Source organism: Oryx dammah, unplaced genomic scaffold (assembly GCF_014754425.2).
Source record: "Oryx dammah isolate SB20612 unplaced genomic scaffold, SCBI_Odam_1.1 HiC_scaffold_4, whole genome shotgun sequence".
NCBI lineage: Eukaryota > Metazoa > Chordata > Mammalia > Artiodactyla > Bovidae > Oryx > Oryx dammah.
The window spans coordinates 16,647,173-16,668,305 of NW_024070188.1; positions in this window are offsets into that span (position 1 = coordinate 16,647,173).

The window sequence follows — 21,133 nt, forward strand, 5'->3', positions numbered from 1 at the left end:
AATCTAAAAGGATTAGAGACAACAATGCCCAAGATTCATACAAGAACTGGAATAGTGCCTGTTCCTACCAGTCAGACTGGAAAACCTTATGATACATGGGGCTTTAGGTAGAACACCCAAGAGAGTCTTGGTTCATTAATGGCCTGAAGTCGTCTCTGTTTCTGCCTAACAAAGCTTAAAAACAAAACATAATAAACTCATTTGCATCCCAGAACAAAATTCAAGAATATTTATGGGAATACAAAAATATCTAGCATCAAGTAAGGTAAAATTCATAGGATTTGGCATTTAATTAAAAATGATTCGATTTTCAGAAAAGATGAAAAATATGACCCATAATAAATAGAAAAGATCAATTGAAATATACCCAAAATTTAAACAGATGCTAGAATTAGCAAACAAGGACATAAAAAATTGTAACTGTACATATTTTATATGTTCAAAATGTTACGCAGAGACATAAAAACTTTAAAAAATTCGAACAAACTCTTCCCTACAAATACTACAATGTCTGAGATAAAAAATACACTGGTGGAAATGTAAATTGATGCAGCCACTATGGAGAATAGTATGGGAGTTCCTTTAAAAACTAATCATAGAGTTGTCATAGTGTCATCTATGCCACTCCCACTTTTCCAGATATATATGAAAAGATGTATCCAGAAAAGACAAAAACTCTCATTTGAAAAGATACATATACCCCAATGTTCATAACAGCTCTATTTCTGTAGCCAACATAAGGAAGCAACCTACATGCCCATCAACACATTAATGGATAAAAAAAGATGTGGTGTGTATATATATATATATATATATATATATATATATAATGGAATATTCCTCAGCCATAAAAAGGAATGAATGCCATTTGCAGTCACATGGAAGGGCTTAGAGATTATCGTATTAAGTGAAATAACTCAGAGAAAGATAAATAAATGATATCACTTATAAGTAGAATCTAAAACAGTGATACAATGAACTTATTTACAAAACAGAAATAGACTCACAGACATAGCAAAGAAGACCATTAAAGGGTAAGGGTGGGAGAGGAATAAATTAGGATTTTGGGATTAACAGATATACACTACTATATACAAAATAGATAACAAGGTCCTAGTACAAAAAACTATATTCAATATCCTATAATGAACCACAATGGAAAAGAATACAAACATATATATATGTATATATATATGGCAACCCACTCCAGCACTCTTGCCTGGCAAATCCCATGGATGGAGGAGACTGGTGGACTGCAGTCCATGGGGTCTCGAAGAGTCGGATATGACTGAGTGACTTCACTTTCACTTTTCACTGTCATGCATTGGAGAAGGAAATGGCAACCCAGTCCAGTGTTCTTGCCTGGAGAATCCCAGGGACAGGGGAGCCTGGTGGGCTGCCGTCTGTGGGGTCGCACGCACAGAGTTGGACACGACTAAAGTGACTCAGCAGCAGCAGAAGCATAACTGAAGCATCTTGCTGTATACTTGAAATTAGCACAATATTGTAAATCAACTGTATTTCAGTTTAAAAATCTTATATGCAACAAACATAAGTTAAAAAAACTTGAACATTTTTTTCCTGGAAAAGGACATTATAATAACTGTCTTTAAATGTTGAGAGGATTGCTGCATAGGAGAAAGAATTAATTTTTCTATATCTAAGTAGAGAAGAATGGGTAGAAATGTTAAGAAAGGAAGATTTAAAAATCAAAGTAAGGAATAACTTTAGAGCAATTAGAGCTGCTGAAAAGTCAAATGACCCATTTTTTAGCTAATGAATTCCCTCTTACTGGCAGTGTCAAACACAAGTAGAAGGACTTATGTCAGAAATTCTGTCAGTAAAATTTCTGAACTGGTGAGGGTTTGTTAAAAAAAAAAAAAAAGGATGGACTTCTAAATTTTTTTCCTTAAAGAGCCCAATTGAAGTAGGTCAACAAAAATATTTTTAGAAGGGAGACAGCACTACCTTGGAGACAGAAACATTTAAATCTCTTGCAGCCTGAAGAGGCACAAGAACTTTATGTCCAAACAAGCATTTTCAAAACTCTCAGTCCTGTTCATGAAAGAAAAATTCTACAAAACCCCATTGAGTTAGAATATCAGGATCGGGTTATTATGTGTCTGAGAATAATGGAGATGTACTCTTTCTTGTCCCTGTGTAGTATTCCAGAATGTTTGTCAAAGAATGGCTGTTTATAAAAATTAGCATATTGCTTTTCTGTCCCTTGCAAATTAGCATCCCTAAGTGGGTAAAAGATTTTTCTAGGCTTCCAAGGGCCTCTATAGCATTCATCAGAGTAACTCAAGCTGAATACATTTTTTTGCTTGCACAAATTTGTTGCTAAGCAGAAAATTTGGTACATCTAATTATGTAATGTTACTTATCCTTCTCCCTAGGAAACGCCCCAATTTTCACAATGTTAAAGAGCCCCAAACTTAGCCAAAGCATGCTTTTTGTTTCTTCCTGGATACTGGGCAACAGGAGAGTCTATGGGATAAAATAAGATTCATTACCTCTGTCATTAGAAGACTGAACCTAAATAAAAGCCCTTTAAAAATAAGCAATGTTTATCATGAATTGCTTAATGGTGCTGGTTTCAAATAAGTCTTTATTTTAAAGGACATGAATTGTATTTTTCACTAATCTAGGGTGCTGACAAAACTTATAACCAAGGATTCAGAATACTTGAAATGGTATCTGAAATAAGATTCTTAAACTGCCACTGTACTGACTTTGGTACAGATGTAGGCCCTTCAAATTTTGTGACAGGCTTAATAAAGGATGTATTTCTGGACTGCTTAGCCATCCAACTGATCTTGCATCTGGAACTGACTCCTCCAGGTGGAGTTACTACACCTGTGACAAGCTGCAAGTGACCATCTAGCTTGCCTCTGCCTCTGGCATAGTCATGATGGGATTACAGATAAATTCTCTTTTTGTTGGTACTTTCTTTTTTCTGAGCAGCAGTCTAATTGAATAAGAATGCTCTTTCTGTCTTTATTATAGATTGTAACTTAGTACTTTTTCATCTCTAACATGAAATTTTGTGGAAAAGATATGTGTGAGTTTCTTAGAAGAGACTATGAACTTCCTGTTTTGTATTTCCCAGCCTCTTGAACCATGTGTTTAACATCTTCCTTTGTTACAAATTATTTTAATATTATCATTTTGCCTATGATTTCTCAGCAGCATACATTTTTAAAAATGCTGTTTAGCATTAATGTTAAAAATTAGTTTGCATGCCTATGAATTCAGATCTGTCAACAATTCTTATCTGCAATCAATGCCGTCTTACATTCATAATTCTGATCAAAGACATTAAGCATTAAGCTGGTTAACTGAGTAAGTAGTACCTATTTGTGTTTGGGAGTGGAGGGGATTGATAGTTTATGTCTAGTCTGGTAGTTATTATGTCACCATCAGTCCTAGTATCAAAGAACATTAAGTAGGACATCCAAGGTGCACCAAGAGGCAAAGTTAGTCTTTTTTTCTTCCTGATATTCTTTGGCTTCTTGAGCTTGAACTTGGCAACCAAATGATTGATCTTTGATTTATCAGATTCTTCTTCTTTAAATGGGTCTCCAGGCTGAGACTTGACTTCAAGGTTTCCATCTTGAATAGGGAACTTGGTAATATCAAAAAAGTCCAAAGGACTAAATCAAAGATCCAAAGGACCAAAGACCCAATCATTACTTGACTCTATACAGCAATACTCTTGTCCAAATAATAAGAAATAGCACAAAGAGTTGGCCCTTTTCTTATTCAAGGCCTTAGTAAATAAAGGATTGCTTTCTTTTCTCTATAAAGGAGAAAGCCCAATTTTGGTATAAATCATAAATTATAAGGAGGCATGCTTCAATATTAAAAATGGAATAAATGATACAGAATTTTAAATTGTGAATAATTAAGATTGATTCTTTTTCATGCTTTAGTTTTGACCCTCCCAAGTGTTTAATGGTCATGTAATTAAACAATTTTTCTGTTTCATTACTTATCCACATTTGGATTAATATGGATAATCCAAATATCTGTGTTTGGATACTGATCAAGTCCTTTATTTTCTAGCTCTGAATTTTCCTATGTACAGATCCAATGCCTTAGGAATAAGAAATTAAATGTTAAATGGAAACTCAATTGAAGGTCATTTTGTCTTGTTCCATTATAGCAGAACCACAAAATACCACACTTAGTGAGATTTGACTTTCCATATAATTTTCTACCCAATGATATAATTTCTTTATAGTTTGCTTCCTTTTCTGAGCCAGTTTCTTTATTAGTTAAATGTCTATTTGACAGTGATATATTTGTCCATTTTAAAATGTGGAAAAAAAACCCCTCCACCTGCATTTCCATTATTAGCCTATTTAGAGTTTGGTCTTTGTTTGACTTACCTACTGTTTGTCCTACTAAGAGACCTTAGCAGATGTAGGGAAATGTAGTAGGTGTTGAAGGACATGAAGTTAGAGAAAGGAAAAAATATCAAATTCAAGGACAATAGGTGACAATCACCTTAATTTCTCTTGGTGGTAATTTACTACATCCGGAAATGCTGAGCTCTTCAATTTTTTTATTTCACTGTGGAAACTTTGAAGAGAGAACAGGATATAACATGCCAGAAGTATGTCAAAAAGGAGAGGAAAACAGAAAATAATGAGACAAACTTTTCATTTTTTATGTGAAACAGCAAAGGAAGACAAGTCTTTTCATCTTGTCCAAATGCCATATTCTATTATTTCCTTTTGAAAGTTTTTTTTGAGGAAATCTAGATTCTCTGCTATGGACTCCTTTGTACTAATGAGTGCTACAGTTAACAATTTTTTATATTTATTGAGGATTATGAAGGGAACCACCCTGGTTTCTCAGATGGTGAAGAATGTCAATAATATTTGAGGACCAGAGATTATAGGCAGTAAACAATGAATTGATATGAGAAAAATTTGAAAACTATAATGTTTTATCTAATGTAACTTATTTCATCTATTATTAATGCCCTTTCATAATTTACTTGAATGTTCTGATTTATTTTTATTATTTTCATGTTTGTAAGGATTTACATTTAAGGGAAGTGGTAAAGTCTTCAACATTTTATTAAATATTAAAGTTGGGGTTTGGGGATGTAGCTCGATTTACTCCTTAGCTGATTTGATGCTTGAACCTGAATTATATTCACCCAAGTACAAGTGAGGGGAAAATGGGAACAGGAATATTTTTTCCTCATGTTTAAATAGCTTTTGTACTGTCTTGAAGCATATATGCTACTTTTCTGGCATTTAATCCTTACTGCATAGCTCAGCACACATTTTTTACAGAAATCTGACCGATTTCTTCTAAAAGAAGACTGTGTTTTTGAAATATGATCATTTGAATCTTTGAGTATCAGATTATGTGTGAACAGGAATAATAGTAAAAAGAATACAGAGGAGCAGTGACAGTAATATAGACAAAATTTACATTTGGTTTGGGGCTACGTTTTGAGCTTAGAGTTGAATAGCATCATAATTGATATTCTATAAACTAAAGTACTTACAACAAAATAATGTCTCAAGATGTGTTAGAAAGCAGCTTATTCCTAATGTTTTATTACTTATAATTTGTGGGGGAATACTTAAACTGGTTGCTTTTGTGAACTTAATATAAAATGTTGGCTATTTGCTCCCTCTCATCTCACTATTTTATCATATCATATTGTATTTCTTTGGGACTAGGAAAATAAGTAGGTGAGAGATTTATAATCTTTTAAAAGATATAGTTTAGCAACTGCTGACTAAATATAGAACAAGTTAAAACAGATAAAGTAAATATCAGTAAAAACAATTGCAAAGATAATCAACTAGTAGGAAAAACTTGGAATATATATTAATAATTAAGGGATCTAGATTTATCCATAGATTTACAACTAATTTTCCATTTCTTCTTTTTTCAATTAATCTCTTTGAGTCTTAATTTTCTTATCTGCAAAGTGTGGCTTAGAACTTCTATTACTTCAAATGTTTGCAAAAGGGGGTGGGACATCAACCAGAATGCAACAGCCACAATAAAAAGATAACCTTTCCCACAGGCAGACTCCTGAGTTGTTGTATGAATCAAGTTAATAATATAGAACTTTATAAACTCTAAAGCACTAAACACATTACCATTTTTAACAAAAAGATAACTAGGGCATGCTAATAACACTGAACTGTGAGTTTGGACTGTAAACTCCAATGAAGAGACCTGGAGTTTGTGACTTTATTGTGACTGTAAAGCTTGTTGACATATGATAAGGATTTGATGAGAGGATGAGAGACTTATTCAGACAAGACAGGGTAGGGTACGATTGGCTACCATTTTCGGGGTTGGTCTTTGATTCACACACAGCAGCATAATCGTGTACTTCAAAAACTGTAAACTTTTTGCATAAGCATGACATAATTATTATTTGTCTTATCTTTGCAAGAGAGATACATTATAATCCAACTGACAGATGAAGAGGCTGAGAGACCCAGTGGTTAAAGGCTTTAGCCAAAGTCATAAAACCAAGGAATGTCAGGGCCAGTAAAAGAACTTCTAAGGTGGTGTGGTTTCTGCCACATTGTCAGTGGTGGTTTAGATATGGGATGATAAAGTGATGAATATGGATACAAGTTCAAAATGCTTAAACTTAATATCTCTTTTTTGAATCCATCATTTTCCTCCAGAAGGGCGCTGGAGCCAGGAAACTACTCTCTCGGTGAAAAATAGAGGAAGAAACCACTTGAATCACAACTGAAATATTCAACCCAATCAAGCAACCTTCAAGAGCTGACAAGTAGGCGCAGCTTTGAGAGTCCATGCAAGTAAGCCAATAAATCACGATATTTATTAAATGTCCCATTAAAACGACACTGGAATCTAGTCCTTTGCCTACATTATTTCAGAGTTGCCAAATTTAAAGATGGTAACAACTAGCAAAATACCCAGAACTTCTAGCAAGCATGGGAAGGTAAACCATTCCTTTCCTGAAAAAAAAAAAAAACCAGAGCAGCTGTTGTATTTGTGTAGTTGAATCCTATGAGGATGATAGCATAAAGAAACTTCTTGGATGATGACAGATATTTTGAGATTCCTAAAATATGTACTATTTTAAGAAAGATTTAATGTCATAAGATCATGACTTATAATTTGGACACCTTTTAGAGAGTGTTGTATGAGATTTAATTGCTTATTAAAATACTTTTATTAAAAGGGTTTATATTTCTATTATACTTTTTATCTTTCTGATGTTTTTTCCTATGTAAATATCCTTTGAACATTTATTGAGCACGTTTTCATAACTATGAGAACATAAGTTTATCATATTAAAATTTATATTTGATGTATACATAAAAGTCACTTATATAGTAAAGAAAATAATTTCACTTATATGAAGTTTTGAAATAAATTATGGTGGGTAGAAGAGGATCCAGGTCTAGAGGCTCTGCTTCTTATGCTAATATTTTGTAGACAGAAGACTCTCAATAAATGTTGCCTGAATGATTGAAAAAATAAATAAGATTATCTCTGAGCTTTAGTTCCTCATACATAAAAGACAAAAATACTTTCGATAGTGTTTTTTTTTTTAATAGGGAAGTTTATATCTAATTTCTGTTGTAGTGACTGGATCACAACAGCTGCTTAAAAATGATAGCTGTTATATAAATATCAATTTCCTCTCCTACTTCCTGTTCTTTTTCCTTTGATTCATTTTAGATGGAAATCTTTCCAAAATGTTGCCCATTCTTGTAATAAAATGAAGTTATCTGTGCTGTGCATTGTGTTTAGTCGCTCAATCATGACAGATTCTTTGCAACCCCATGGACCGTAACCCTCCAGGCTCCTCTATCCAAGGGGATTCTCCAGGCAAAAATACTGGAGTGGGTTACCATGTCCTTCTCCAGGGGACCTTCTCAATCCAGGGATCAAACCAAGGTCTCCTGCATTGCAGGCAGATTCTTTACTATCTGAGCCACCAGGGAAGCTCAAAGTAATTTTTGTGTAGAAGACTAAGAGCATAGCAATAACTAATATTTATTGAGTTTTACTATGCTCTAAAGAATTCCAGGGATGGGGGAGCCTGGTGGGCTGTCGTCTCTGGGGTTGCACAGAGTCGGACACGACTGAAGCGACTTAGCAGCAGTAGCAGCAGCAAGAGCCATAAGAATCATAACTTTTTTCTTAAATATAAGGAAATCAAAGCTCAGACAGGGAAAACAACATCTTCAAAGCCATATAACCATTTAGTGAAGAGACAGAGTATAAATCTAAGCATTTGGACCCCCAAATTCTTCTGCTTGGCTCTAACGCTCAACCACGGTTATGATAGTGAGCTTGTGTACAGGGAGACTGTTAGAAATTACTAGTGTTTGTTTGTTCTACACTGAATATTTTTAATAGACTAATACTAAAATCACTGCAGATGGTGACTGCAGCCATGAAATTAAAAGACGCTTACTTCTTGGAAGAAAAGTTATGACCAACCTAGATAGCATATTCAAAAGCAGAGACATTACTTTGCCAACAAAGGTCTGTCTAGTCAAGGCTATGGTTTTTCCAGTAGTCATGTATGGATGTGAGAGTTGGACTGTGAAGAAGGCTGAGCACCAAAGAATTGATGCTTTTGAACTGTGGTGTTGGAGAAGACTCTTGAGAGTCCTTTGGACTGCAAGGAGATCCAACCAGTCCATTCTGAAGGAGATCAGCCCTGGGATTTCTTTGGAAGGAATGATGCTAAAGCTGAAACTGCAATACTTTGGCCACCTCATGTGAAGAGTTGACTCATTGGAAAAGACTCTGATGCTGGAAGGGATTGGGGGCAGGAGGAGAAGGGGATGACCAAGGATGAGATGGCTGGATGGCATCACTGACTCGATGGACATGAGTCTGAGTGAACTCCGGGAGTAGGTGATGGACAGGGAGGCCTGGCATGCTGTGATTCATGGGGTCGCAAAGAGTTGGACATGACTGAGCGACTGAACTGAACTGAACTGAATGTGCTTTTAAAAGTTCAGGCTGTTTTTGATGATTTTTTTGGTCTAATGCCTGTTAACTGGTGACTTACATCATTTTCCCCTTCATAGTCTAGGAGAGAGTGCTTTTATTTCACTGCACTGCTATTTTGTAGGTTGAGAAATCATTTAACAACATGTTTAAGACTCTAGATAAGACAAAAATAAATATGCCTGAGGAATTCTTCTCTTACCAAAAGATATAAAATTAGCAACTGAGCTTTTAAGGCAAACTCATTATGAATCTTGACTAATGCTTATTAAGTGTTGGGCATTAGGTAGCATATAAAAATGGGAAAGACTTGTCCGTTACCCATAGACCTTACAATCAGGTCATTCAAGGTGCCATATTATGTGCAGTAAAAACTACAAGATAAGTTATATGTTTAAATTATGGAATACTCCTTTTTGACTCAGAGAGAAGACAGTATAAAAATTGTGAGCATACTAAGAACTTCTCTTGAAACAGAGAGTATCAGTAGGTTTTTCTTAAGTTGAATTGAATTATTTAAGTTGAATTCCAAGATCCTAAAGGCCTTAGTGAATATAAAGTGCAAATAATAAAGGCCAGCAAATCATGGGCAAAAAATAAACAGTAGGAAAGTTTATGTTCTGAATAAATGTCGTATGAACAAGTGTATTTTAACTCAATTCTTTATATTGGAATATAAAGATGAAATGAGTTATTTTTGTCTGAACCCCTCCTTTTACCAGAAACCTGTTCCATTTTTGTGCTGTGGTGAAATTGACTAGTAGGTATTTTTGTAGCATTTACTAGTGTGGGAGATTGTATTTTCCAAAATTGGCTGCCACAATATTTGCCATCACATGTTCAGTTCAGTTCAGTCACTCAGTCGTGTCTGACTCTTTGCGACCCCCTGAATCACAGCATGCCAGGCCTCCCTGTCCATCACCAACTCCCGGAGTTCACTCAGACTCACATCCATCGAGTCAGTGATGCCATCCAGCCATCTCATCCTCGGTCGTCCCCTTCTCCTCCTGCCCCCAATCCCTCCCAGCATCAGAGTCTTTTCCAATGAGTCAACTCTTCACATGAGGTGGCCGAAGTACTGGAGCTTCAGCTTTAGCATCATTCTTTCCAAAGAAATCCCAGGGCTGATCTCCTTCAGAATGGACTGGTTGGATCTCCTTGCAGTCCAAGGGACTCTCAAGAGTCTTCTCCAACACCACAGTTCAAAAGCATCAATTCTTCAGCGCTCAGCCTTCTTCACAGTCTAACTCTCACATCCATACATGACCACTGGAAAAACCAAAGCCTTTACTAGACGGACCTTTTTTGGCAAAGTAATGTCTCTGCTTTTGAATATGCTATCTAGGTTGGTCATAACTTTTCTTCCAAGGAGTAAGTGTCTTTTAATTTCATGGCTGCAGTCACCATCTGCAGTGATTTTGGAGCCCCCCAAAATAAAGTCTGACACTGTTTCCACTGTTTCCCCATCTATTTCCCATGAAGTGATGGGACCGGATGCCATGATCTTCATTTTCTGAATGTTGAGCTTTGAGCCAACTTTTTCACTCTCTTCTTTCACTTTCATCAAGAGGCTTTTTAGTTCCTCTTCACTTTCTGCCATAAGGGAGGTGTCATCTGCATATCTGAGGTTATTGATATTTCTCCCAGCAATCTTGATTCCAGCTTGTGTTTCTTCCAGCCCAGCATTTCTCATGATGTACTCTGCATAGAAGTTAAATAAGCAGGGGGACAATATACAGCCTTGATGTACTCCTTTTCCTATTTGGACCAGTCTGTTATTCCATGTCCAGTTCTAACTGTTGCTTCCTGACCTGCATACAGATTTCTCAAGAGGTAGGTCAGGTGGTCTGGTATTCCCATCTTTCTCAGAATTTTCCACAGTTTCTTGTGATCCACACAGTCAAAGGCTTTGGCATAGTCAATAAAGCAGAAATAGATGTCTTTCTGGAACTCTCTTGCTTTTTCCATGATCCAGCAGATGCTGGCAATTTGATCTCTGGTTCCTCTGCCTTTTCTAAAACCAGCTTGAACTTCAGGAATTTCACCATTCACGTATTGCTGAAGCCTGGCTTGGAGAATTTTGAGCATTACTTTACTAGCGTGTGAGATGAGTGCACTTGTGTGGTAGTTTGAGCATTCTTTGGCATTGCCTTTCTTTGGGATTGGAATGAAAACTGACCTTTTCCACTCCTGTGGCCACTGCTGAATTTTCCAAATTTGCTGGCATATTGAATGCAGCACTTTCATAGCATCATCTTTCAGGATTTGAAATAGCTCCACTGGAATTCCATCACCTCCACTAGCTTTGTTCCTAGTGATACTTTCTAAGGCCCACTTGACTTCACATTCCAGGATGTCTGGCTCTAGATGAGTGATCACACCATTGTGATTATCCGGGTCGTGAAGATCTTTTTTGTACAGTTCTTCTGTGTATTCTTGCCACTTCTTCCTAATATCTTCTGCTTCTGTTAGGTCCATACCATTTCTGTCCTTTATCGATCCCATCTTTGCATGAAATGTTCCCTTGGTATCTCTAATTTTCTTGAAGAGATCTCTAGTCTTTCCCATTCTGTTCTTTTCTTCTATTTCTTTGCATTGATTGCTGAAGAAGGCTTTCTTATCTCTTCTTGCTATTCTTTGGAACTCTGCATTCAGATCCTTATATCCTTCTTTTTCTCCTTTGCTTTTCGCTTCTCTTCTTTTCACAGCTATTTGTAAGGCCTCCCCAGACAGCCATTTTGCTTTTTTGCATTTCTTTTCCACGGGGATGGTCTTGATCCCTGTCTCTTGTACAGTGTCACGAACCTCATTCCATAGTTCATCAGGCACTCTATCTATCAGATCTAGGCCCTTAAATCTATTTCTCACTTCCACTGTATAATCATAAGGGATTTGATTTAGGTCATACATGAATGGTCTAGCAGTTTTCCCTACTTTCTTCAATTTAAGTCTGAATTTGGCAATAAGGAGTTCATGATCTGAGCCACAGTCAGCTCCCGGTCTTGTTTTTGCTAACTGTATAGAGCTTCTCCATCTTTGGCTGCAAAGAATATAATCAATCTGATTTCGGTGTTGACCATCTGGTAATGTCCATGTGTAGAGTCTTCTCTTGTGTTGTTGGAAAAGGGTGTTTGCTATGACCAGTGCATTTTCTTGGCAAAACTCTATTAGTCTTTGCCTTGCTTCATTCTGCATTCCAAGGCCAAATTTGCCTGTTACTCCAGGTGTTTCTTGACTTCCTACTTTTACATTCCAGTCCCCTAGAATGAAAAGGACATCTTTTTTGAGTGTTAGTTCTAAAAGGTGTTGTAGGTCTTCATAAAACCGTTCAACTTCAGCTTCTTCAGCGTTACTGGTTGGGGCATAGACTTGGATAACTGTGATATTGAATGGTTTGCCTTGGAGACGAACAGAGATCATTCTGTCATTTTTGAGATTGCATCCAAGTACTGCATTTCGGACTCTTTTGCTGACCATGGTGGCTACTCCATTTCTCCTGAGGGATTCCTGCCCATAGTAGTAGATATAATGGTCATCTGAGTTAAATTCACCCATTCCAGTCCATTTTAGTTCGCTGATTCCTAGAATTTTGATGTTCACTCTTGTCATCTCTTGTTTGACCACTTCCAATTTGCCTTGATTCATGGACCTGACATTCCAGGTTCCTATGCAGTATTGCTCTTACAGCATCGGACTTTGTTTCTATCACCAGTCACATCCACAGCTGGGTATTGTTTTTGCTTTGGCTCCATCCCTTCTTTCTTTCTGGAGTTATTTCTCCACTGATCTCCAGTAGCATATTGGACACCTACTGACCTGGGGAGTTCCTCATTCAGTATCCTATTATTTTGCCTTTTCATACTGTTCATGGGGTTCTCAAGGCAAAAATACTGAAGTGGTTTGCCATTCCCTTCTCCAGTGGACCACATTCTGCCATCATATGTACTCTTCAGCAAAGCAACAATAAAACACAATTCTGGAGTGAATGCTGACTAAACAGAGCAAGAGAAACTATGATCCAGATCACTCTAGGTAAGGGCTACAGGGGAGGGAGGAGCCAATCTCAGTGAAAATCTTGGGGTTAAGAAAATCAGGACCATTGAAAGTATCTCCTATAAAAATTGCTTCTTCTGGTCTTGCAAGGCCCCCCCTGCACATGCCTGTCTGCTAAAAAAAAAAAGCTGGAATTTATCCACATGCAAAAAAAAAAAAAAACAAAAAACCAGTAAAGGGCTTTTTCTAGAACAATTAAACAGTTTTTCTGAGGAAAAGCTGAGATTGCCTGAGGTGGATTTTATAGTCTAGAGTAAAACCCTATTTACGTTGATATCTGGGGACCTAAACCTCCAGGTAAACTTCTTATTTGTACTCCCCAACTTGAAACTTGCCCTTTGACAGGTTCTGCCTGATGACTCAGATTTCTGTCTTCCTACCCTTTCAGAAAATAGATGTATAAAAGCAACAGCAGAGAAAACCACCCAATTACTTTGAATCTTCAGCCTATCTATTTATTATTAAAAATAAAGGGACACGTAAAGGTCATTAGGTATGTGAGAAAAACCAGCAGCATAGAAGAGAAAGATCATAATTAACAAAACAACAAAACTCAGAGCAAGCAAAGATAATTCAGGCAACAAAAGAGAATATTAAATGAAAATTTCTATATTTAGGAAAATTCAAAATTTATTATAGTCACATAAATGGAAGAAAATAATTTTAAATGTGGATATTTAAAAAAGAGTATTACCAAAATATGGTTTAATGAAAGAGTTAGAAGATAAAATTAATCAAGCCTTCTAATATACAAGAAGAAGAAATAAAAAACATGAAAAAATGATAAGAGAATTCCTCCAAAAGGCCCAATTTCTGAACATCTCACTGGAGAGGAGTTTCAGAATAGAAAACAGAAAATTGGAAAAGGAGCAAATAATCAAATAAATAATAAAAACAAAAATTTCCAAATCTGATAAAAGAAAATTTCTTCTGACTAGAAATATTTACCATAGCCTAACCCAGATACTTTTCTGCAGTGATTTTCTGGGCTCCAAAATCACTGCAGATGGTGATTGCAACCATGAAATTAAAAGATGCTTACTTCTTGGAAGGAAAGTTATGACCAATCTAGATAGCATAATAAAAAGCAGAGACATTACTTTGTCAACAAAGGTCAGTCTGGTCAAGGCTATGGTATTTCCAGTGGTCATGTATGGATGTAGAGTTGGACTATAAAGAAAGCTGAGCATAGAAGAGTTGATGCTTTTGAACTGTGGTGTTGGAGAAGACTCTTGAGAGTCCCTTGGACTGCAAGGAGATCCAACCAGTCCATTCTAAAGGAGATCAGTCCTGGGTGTTCATTGGAAGGACTGATGTTGAAGCTGAAACTCCAGTACTTTGGCCACCTGATCCGAATAGCTGACTCATTTGAAAAGACCCTGATGCTGGGAAAGATTGAGGGCAGGAGGAGAAGGGATGACAGAGGATGCGGCACATCACTGACTCAATAGACATGGGTTTGGGTGGACTCCAGGAGTTTGTGATGAACAGAGAGGCCTGGCATGCTGCGGTTCATGGGGCTGCAAAGAGTTGGACATGCCTGAGCGACTGAACTGAACTGAACTGAACTGAACCCAGATACATGAAAGTTACACACAAAGAATAAAGACAAGATGACAAAATTTGTCAGAAATATGAAGAGAATATAAGAATATAGAGAATAGGAAGAGAATATAGTGGCAAAGAAAGAGGAGGAACCTTACTTTCAATCAGTGGGGTGATGGTAAAGAGGGAGGAGACAAATCAATGGAGAGATAATTCTAAAATTCTGAGGAAAAAATATTTTGAATTTATGATTTTATACTAAGCTAAAATTGTCAACTGAATGTGAAGGCCAATTAGAAATATTTTCAAACATACTAAGATTGTGAAGTCTTACCATCCATGTGTTTTTCCCTTGAAAAATTGTTTAAGGTGTTACTTTAGTAGTGTATGGGAGAAATCCATGGAAGATCTGAAATCCAAGAAAGCATCAAACTCAGGAGTGAGGAAAGGGAACTGTTAGCACGTAAGCTGTGCAGACAATCTAGAACATACTGGTTCAGGTTGGAGCAGGAGACTGGTGTGCTCAGGGAGAGTACGTCTCCAGGAAAAAGAAGAAAGATTCCATGCAGTAAATGACCAGATTAAGACAATGGGAAACTGTGGAATATTGTAAACACAGATTTTTTTTTTTTCACCAAAAAGAAAAAGAACTGAAACTGTAAGGGAAAAAAGCTGTATGAACCTCTCATGGTTAAAATACAAAGCAAATTAGACTGTGGCACAGAGTACTAGAAAAAAAAATAGAGTTGATTTTGATGGTAGTGATGTTTCTCTTTGCATAGCACAGGGTATGGAACACTGGACCTGTGAAGAGGAAATATAATTCTAACACACAGTTTTTAAATATAAATGATTCATAGGCACAATAACAAAGCACTATATATAGGGGTTCAATTATCAGAATTAACCAATAGATAAACATGTGGACCATTTTCACTATCTTTACCCTGAGAGTTTCAGTGACATGTCACATGACAGATTTATTGACCTGATTAAGCAATGAAATCATGTCCAAAATGAAAAAAAATCAAATTTATTTAAAGAAGCATTTATGTTTTAACAACTTTTGATTAGTATACTGGAGAAAAAAAAGTGATCTTAAAATATGAATAACATCACTCCAAGTATAAAATATTTCAGTAGTTTCTGGCTGTAGTTAGAATAAATTCTAAACTTTTCCCCAAGACCCTGTGTGTCTGGATTCCTTTCAACAATTATTTATAGGGTTCCACAGCACATTCTCAGCATCTCCTCTACCTAACGTTGGTTCTGAGCACTGTCATCCATCCACAGCACCCTCCAACATTTCAGTTCAATGTTTGTTATATCAGCTCATTCTACTTATTAAAGGTATCACATTTTTTTTTTTCTTTTAAGCTTGTGTTTACTTTTTGTTCCCCACCAGGAGATAAGTTCAAGGAACAAGAATGATGTCTGTCTTTTTCACTGCTATTTCCTTGCTGTTTGTTCTGCAAGTTTTAATATTAATACATATGGAACCCACATTCTCAGTGACATCTAGATGAGTTCTTAACAACATCTAAGACAATGAATGTTAAAGATCATAAAATTTGAAGGGACCTTGCTATCTTTTGAAAAAAATTTTCCAGTGAGGTCCATCTTGAAAGCACATGTATAATACTTCAGCTTGGACAAGCTCAGGCCCATGAGGACTTGGCTAGGTTTGTGGCAGAGCATTGGATAAGTGAAGTGTCTCACATTTAAAAGGCCAGAACAGGTTATTAAGAATGCTTTGTAAAAGCAACAACAAAGGGTGGTGTGGAATTCTTATAGCAGAATTACAGCCAGGGTCTTTATATGAATTTTAAAATGAGCAGGATGCTACTCTGAAAGTATATTTCTCATTTATTGTACTCCAGAATTTCTGAGAAAAGAGTTTTGAAGAAGGTAAAGCCAATGTTATCATCAAGTATGATGCCAAATGGATTATTAAGGAAACAATAAAAACTGTTAGTGAGGATGTATGAGATGCCAGGCACTGTACTGAGCCCTCAACATGTATGACTTCATTTAATTTTCCTAAAGAACCTTTGATTTCATCCCTCTTGTACAGATATTACCAATGTTCAGGGATATTAAATAATTCTACCAAAATCTCCAATTTTGTAAGTGGCAAACTCAGGCTTCTAATCTACAGTATAGTGTTATAAAGATCAAGATCAGAAGGCAATGAAAAATCAAGGCAATTTAAATGAAGGAGGAGATAATCTTTCCTAAAATATTTTTTCGTGTAATCAAAATATTCTGTATGTGTAGTTAAAAATTACAGTGTTTTTCATGATGCCAAGAGTAAATTAGCAAATTCTATGCTAAAGGCATAAAAGACAAAGTGACATAGAGTTCAGTGGATTTGGTGATGATTTTTATAATAAAGAGATCTAAAAGCTTTAAGACTTTCTCCTAATAGAACAAGGATTTTTTAAAATGAAGTGAGAATGCTTTTGCTGAATAAGATTGTTGCAGTGAGAATATGCTTTAATGCCATTTAATGCCTTGGGAAAACCTGTGAAGAGGTTACATTTGTGTATGAGGTCCTAAAACTCAAAGGGTACTTGGCCATTCATCTGTAATCACACTTCTTTTCCATTTTACTGAAGACATTTTTACTAACAGACCCTCAAGATAGGATTTGTGTAAAATTCATTGCTCTATTACTCAAAATAAAATCACTGTAATAGGTTTATGCAGAGTAGGTATTCAATATTGTTGAATATATTAATTAATGAATAAAGGATACTAAGTATTTATCATATTTTTGCATAATATTTTGTGTTTAAAAATACAGTATCTCATCTAATTTCTAAATAACCCTGTGAGTTATTATTTATATTTATTTTTAAACTTCATTTTTGTACAATTCAATTTTTACTATTTGAAATAGAATTTAAAGTGTTATGTTTGGTCAGTATGCCACATACCTATGATCCAAAAGCTTGTACAATCATAAATTGGGAATAATTCTGTTGAAGGCTTAAATCTTGCTTTGAAGCACTCTGCAGCAGATCAGGTAGTATTAAGTACATTTTATAATTTGTAAAACAAGGCTAAGGCAGAAATGTACCTTATACCAAACAGCTTTTGGTGTTTGAAACCCAACTCTTCTGACCTCAAATCACTTCTTTTTCCATAATAAACTGTTTTAGTATCTTATGTTTTTGTTGAGAGTGTTGCTCGTTGGAATATCTGAAGAAGGTGAGACGTAAGAACATGTATATGTTTTTTTTTTCCAAGAATCACACGGAATGTATACCTCACTGGCTTCTAAGTATTAAACAAGGCTGGAAGTCTTCAATTTTCAGCCAGGCTTTGGTAGATCAAGCATTCTATAACCTTGATAGAAGCAAAATGATTGAACAATTCTTAAAAGAAAACTGAAGATTGTATTGAATTTTAATGAAATGCTCTTTAAAAATACATATTGCTTGGCTTTTATGGGCTCAGTTTCCTCATTCGAAAGAGAAGACAATTGGATTATATGGCATCCATGCTCCTGCCAAGAGCAGAACTACTTTAAGTATTATGAAGAAAGTGCGTGCATTTTTTCCAGCTATTAGTAGCTTGTTTCTTTCTTTCTTTTCATTGCTCTATTTGTAGACAGTCTTTCCAGCATGATATATTAATATGTGGTGGCTGATGGAGGTGGTTTCCACAATGTTTATAAGACTATACATCTTCTTGTTCCACAACTCTAATTTGGTTAAATGCTATTGGAAATTTGGGAGAATGGGATTATAAGACCAAGTATCTTTAGCTATTCTACAGCCTGCTTCATATTGGTGTGTCATTTTTGGATGTTCATGCCTATCTCCTTCTGAAGTGGATAGGGATTATATTCTTTTATTTGTATCTCCCTAACATATCACCTCACAGCAGAAGACGTGTTGGTGATATCTTGTTGACAGAAAGAATGGTCTGTGTCAACGATAACAAGCACGTTCGTATTCCCTGACCCTGCCATTTATCTTCTGGGTGCCACCTTTCATACCTTCGATAGGCTTTCTGGGCAGATTTTAAAATGACTGTGCTTATCAGCCTTTTCATGTGATGAAGACATCCAGACTGCTACCCTTGCCAAATACAGAAAATGACACTTGCAATAGCCCAGAAGTCACCTCTGTTCTGCCTCAGCTGTGACCAGTGACACGGACTACACCACGTGAGAGAACTGCTGCTTGTCCTGGGAAGGTACGCATTTTCTAAAGAAAGAAAACTATTTTGGAATTTCTGGATGTGACAGCCTCTCTTGTTCACACTCAATAGACACATTAGCTGGATTCTTCTGATTGTCAGTTAGCAATGTTTTTGCCAGGAAGACTAGCATCGATGCTGTTTTTAGCATTGAAAACTCCTGTGGGAGAAATGTGGAATTTTGCATTTTGTAGGTCTTAGGATTCCTGAGTGTCTGACAGTCTTCTTGGAACTATTATAACTAACAAAGTTTTCAATCTGAAAGACTGACTCTTACTGTTAGGTTTCAAGAGGAGTTTCTTTGAAAAACAGTAAGTACTAAGGACTCAGACTGAATCTACTACTTTCAGAGGCAAGTCACACCTCTCATTATTGAGCACTTGGGCTGAAGAACTGCCAGGGCACATGAGGCCAAGGTCAGAAGTGTTCAGACATTAGTGGCCAAGTACTGTCTTGTAAGAAATGATTCTGTCCTTCAGTTACAGTTTATTCCCTAGCCTTGACTTGCTCTCTCATTGAGAGATGGTCGTTGTACCTGACTCAAAGGAGGCCAAGAAAGAGATTGTGAATGGCAGTGAAAATCATCATGATACCGAAATAAAGCAGAGAGCTAGACTGAATGTGGATTTGTAACTTCTCCTTTGTGTTAAGCTGAGCCACACAAAATTGCTAGGTTTGCTAGTTTAAAAATAAAAATAAGAGCTATTTTATATGGTTCAAATTTATGTTTTTCTGATGATAATACAGAAAGGAAAATTTAGAGAATTCTATTAAGTCAGCTAGGCTGATTCTTTTTCATGCAAACACAATTTCTTTAAGTTAAATGACCAAACTTATACTATTTTAAATACAACAACAACAACATAGGGTATTTTAAAATAAAATTTTAGTAGAAACAAAGTGACACAATCTAATAAATAATTATTTATTTTATTTAAGCCTGGTAAATTTTGGGGGCAGTTCATGTGATTATGTGATGATGACTACCTCCTGAAGCCAGGATGCGAGGTTCAAACTGCAGCTCTGATACATCATACTTTCACCTTGAGCAGGTTACTCCAGCTGTGGCTCAGTTTCCTTACCTTTAAAATGGGCACGATAATAGTATCTATCTTGTTAAGTTGCTGCAAGGATTAAATGAGTTAATCTACATAAGACATTTAGAATGGTACTCAATAAATATTAGCTGTTATAAGTAGTTACTTATAACTGCCAATGACAAAATGAAGTCATGGTAGAAAACTAATTAGATATGCAAATCCCTGTTGTCATTTTTGAAATAGATTTTCAATCTAGAGCAATTAATCATAGAGCCCAGTATTGCATTTTAGGACTGGCTGGCGGTGTTAGGCAAAGCCCACATGCATGTTGGGTGATAACACTGTCAAGATGGCTGAAACATTTCACATGATGAACTTTAGAAGAGCCAAGAACTCCAGCGAGCTCTAAAGATAGATCATCAGCCTGCAAAGAATCCATCTCTGCTTTTTTCCAGATCAGAAGTGCCATGACCTCACTGTGAGCCTTTTAGAGGATAAGAACGATTAGATGAGGACAATGTTAGTAACTTGGTTGGTCATGATATTTCAGTGCCTATCAACTCTTTGGTATCTAAAATTTTGTCACATTGATTTCTGTCACCAGGAAAAAGGGGCCAACTCTCTTGTTCAGGAATTATGTGAGGTTCAACAAATACATAGCAACAAAGTTTTAATTTGAGCAGGGTAATAGATAAGTTCTCCATATCCTACTAGAAGAAGAAACACCTGAGATAGCAGTGTTTAATGGTCAGATGACTGCTGAAAAAAAAAAAAAAAAAGGTGGAATCTAAAAGCCAGAATTTTCAGGGCAGTGGACCACTACCTTTTCCCTCTTCCACTGAAAACTGTGGAAGTCATGGGCATGGAACTGTAATTTCTGGAAAACGAGTTCCTTTCACACACTGTTTAGCAGTGGATTTGAAGCAAAATGTCCCTGGTCATTGTTTTACTCTGTTATTAGGGAGAAGGGAGAGTGGCATAAACATTCAACCTCCCTGCTTCTCTCCCACTCTGCCAAATTTGTTTGTTTTGACAATTCCTAGTTAAAGTAGTTGAACATTGCTGGAGAAGAAACTCACAACTCAGCTAAATGCTTTTAAATTCATGTTAGTTCTCAAATGGACACTCAATTCTATCCTACAATCCTATGAAATCTCCCTGGGTGTTCACTTTCCCTGTCTCTGGCACCTGTATTTCATGTTCTGTCCCACCCTCTTCTCTTGTGTTCATCTGCTGACTTTCCATATGCTTCACAAAGAAACCGAAGCCCTCTCATGGGAATACCATCT